The following is a 3,625-nucleotide window of genomic DNA, read 5'->3' on the forward strand; positions in this document are numbered from 1 at the left end:
AGAGCCCAAGTCCCAGTTTGTGATTAATTTGTTTAAATGTTTCAAGAAATTTGATGCTAAATGTTGTAAGACTAGTTAAATAACAAAAAGATATATTTACATAATACTTCTTGCTCTCAAATTTTGAACAAAGAACTTACTAATAATCAATAACTTAGTAGACCAACATTTTATTTAAATAAGTTTTATGGTACTACAAAGAGTGAATTAGAAAATCAAAAGCAAGGAGAAATGGGCATGATGTGAACATGGGGAAGCAAGAGAAAGCAAGAAAGTATGTGACCGGGAAGCGAATGCTTAGCTCTGAGATCCTTCTCTGAGAGAAGGACAGATTAAAACCTAAAAAGAAAGAAAAGAAGGATCCCATGCACTCAAGGAAAGAGAAGTCCCCCAACATCCCTCCTGCTTTTTCCAATATAAACACACAGCTGGGCCGACTTACCACATCCTGGTTGGTACCGACTTTATCAACTTTTCTATTTAGGCCAAACTTGACCGGTCAATGATGGACGGGCTGTGTGCCAAGTGTACCAGTTGTACAACTGACTGTGTAATGGCTGAAACTGAGAAACTGGGGTGAAAATATCAAGAGGCTCTAAGGATTGCGAAAGAGCCAAGATTCAAATGATTACCACGTACACACAAGACAAACTATGCAGATGACTGCTCAGTACGGAAGTAATTCAGAGTGTTATACTGTGGCATCAGCTGACCCAGACCCAGACCCAGAAGATTGCTGGAGTTCCCATCATGGACATCTCTAACCATATAGACGACACTGAGCAAATGCCAGATGATGATGGAGCCCCTCACTCCTATGTCTTAATAGAGTTCCTCAGCTCTCCTTTACCAACTTTTCCTGTTGCCAGTTCATACAAGCAATTTTCCTTACCCAGTTCCTCTGTTCTGAGCTATGGCTAAAGACACTCACTTTTTTATGTTTTGAAACTGATTATCTTGTACCATTTTACTTTTTGTTGCATCTTTTTATAAATCAGATGACCGCTCACAAGACAAAAAAAAAAAAAAAAAAGGAATGGAAAGGAAAGATCAAAAGGGAGGACAACAACAACAAAAAAACAGTTCTTTTTTGCCGGGAACCCTTCTTACAAGTGCCAATCAGATAAACTTTATCTGATGTTACATCGTCACAACTCCTCTACCATCAGGGAAAGTAGTTCACATAAGAAAATTTCTCTATAAAATGAGTTCCAGGCTTACATTCCATATTTGGCTAATTAGAATTTCATTACGATGTCTGTCTCAAACTGATGTGGAAGAGAATGGAATCTTGTCATCAAGACGTGACATCGAACTAAGAACCCACAGGGTAAGCACTCAGCTCCTGTGATACGAAGACAGATCCTGGGGATGGGCGACCCTGGGCAACAGTGGCTGACCTGCGGGCCTGCGGCTATCTGCCATCTGTCACTCTTCCCTCTTCCTCCTCTGTCAGCTGCTATCTCCAGCCACCGTCAACAAAGTCCACCTCAAACAGCCATCACTTCCCTCTGGTCCCATTTACCGTAGCTAAGCTCCAGGCCAGGCATCCAGATCACCAGCCCTTTGGGAACTTCTTCTAAGGTAAGAGGTGGCCCTATTGGTGAAATGCAGGTGCCAAGGCATGCGGACATTGTGCCATCTTCTGCGCTATTCTTAATGTTTTGATTGTCCCACTTCCCTCAGTTCCCACCTGTGGCCTCTGGAAAGGAACATATTACAGTAGGATTTCCAAGGACTGATGCATGGGGGTCAGGAGATCTGGACTGTGATTGGCCCCAACTAGCTGTGTGGCTTTAAAGGAAGTCATCACACCTCAGGCCTCATTTTCCTTATATGCAAGCCAGGATGGACTAGAGTCTTTTCAGAGGAGCCGGCAAATATCACATAGATAAGCACCACCTCATTATACTAACAAGCAAACAGAAGGCCGGAGGCGAGTGATTTGCCCCAAGTCAGACATAAGCAGGCAGAGAGCAGAGCCGAGGATGGGACCCACATCTGCAGGTCACAGCTAATCAGCCAGCACAGTACAAACAGATCTGAGCAGCTGCTCATTCTTCCCCTTTTCCGTTTTGTCCATCAGAATGCATGCTCCCTGCAAACAAGGACACACAGGACCTGCTTCCTGTCTCAAAATTCCCAGTTCACCCAATTAGAACAGGGAGGAGCCTCAATGACTTACCCCCCCACCCACACACACGGTTCTTTTACCTATGGAACATGAGGGTACATACATTCACCGTCCAGAGGGCTCCTGCCTTCACTTCTCATGGAAAAGGTCATCATGTGCCTACCCGGGGTGCCAACGAAGCCACAGGTTCCAGAGAGGAATGGACACAGAGAAGTTCGAAGGAGGCAGACTGGCTCAGTGCAGAAAGAAACTGTCTACCAAGGAAAACTACCCCATGGGGGACTGATTCTCTTTGAAATACGTTAGAGTGCGTGGGAAAATGGTTTTTCAAGAGCTGGTGGACTTACCAGTCACCTGGTACATACAAGATCACATCCGCATTCTGACAAGAGTGGCTTGCCTGCAGTGTAGACCAGGGGCCAGAAAGACAAGGAAGGCGCATGGAGACTGGGTGAGAAGCTTCTACGGTGTGATGGCAAGGGCGCGCTGCAAAGGTACGAGAAGAGATGGAAAGTATATGGACTCAAGAGGTTTAGGAAGCGAAATCCACAGGACTTGGTGTGACAGACTAGATTTTGGAAAGGTGACAGAGTAGGAGTTGACTTCTGGTTTCCCGACTCCAGGCTAAACGGATGAAGTGTTTACTGAGAGAGGCAATAGAATAAGAAAGGTGGTTTTCAGTGGAGGAGGTGCTCATGAATTCCGTCTTGAACCTGATGAGTCTGAGGGGCCACAGACACATCCGAGAAGAAAGGTCAGCAAGTCCGATACACAGAACTGGTGCTCAGGAGGCGTGTGGGCCAGAGACAGGAATCTGCCTGACCTGCTGATAGGTGGTCATGAAGCTGCACAAAAGGTCATCTAGGGAAAGAAAGGAACACGGGGCTGAGCCCATAATCAGCATTCAGTGGCTACCAGGAGCATGACTTTGCACAGGAGACACATCAGAGAGGTAGAAGAAAGACAGGAAGCAATGCAGAGCATTTGGTCTATTGTGATGTCGAGTAAGGAGACAGAGAAAGGTCAGGTGCGCTGACTTAGAAACAGTTTTGGTAAGAACTCTTTAGTGGAACGACAGGGCCTGAAGGGTGGAAGGTGGGAAAGTCAAGTCAACCCCTGAGCACTGGCCGTGATGCGCGACACCTAGAGGTGGGGCAGTCAAGTGGGAGAGGATCAAACAGGAGCGCATGATGGGAAGGAGTGCAGGGGAGAGGATCCTCGCAGGCTCCTGGAAGGGCAGGAGGGCATGGACTCCAAGCCAGAGTGAAGACTGAACCCGAGGAGGAAGGAGAGCCCCTCCATGTACCAGGTGAGGAGGAGAAAGGGACAAATACAAGAATGGGATCATGATCAGCACGATGGAGGAGGTCCCGTGGGATGGCTAATTTTTCTGTACGACTGGAGATGAAGTCATATGTTGAGATGGAAGAGGAAGGCTACATGTGATGTCAATAGCACACCCATGTAAATGGTCTAATTTATCTGTTATGA

The 3,625-nt window shown here is 46.4% G+C and overlaps 1 pseudogene; it reads left to right on the plus strand.

The window, feature by feature from the left end:
• Positions 1-231: 231 nt before the first annotated feature.
• Positions 232-1,004, plus strand: LOC101686385 (annotated as a pseudogene).
• The last annotated feature ends 2,621 nt before the right edge of the window (positions 1,005-3,625 follow it).

This window comes from Mustela putorius, unplaced genomic scaffold (assembly GCF_011764305.1).
Source record: "Mustela putorius furo isolate JIRA1106 unplaced genomic scaffold, ASM1176430v1.1 tig00004190_pilon_pilon_pilon, whole genome shotgun sequence".
NCBI classification, from domain to species: domain Eukaryota; kingdom Metazoa; phylum Chordata; class Mammalia; order Carnivora; family Mustelidae; genus Mustela; species Mustela putorius.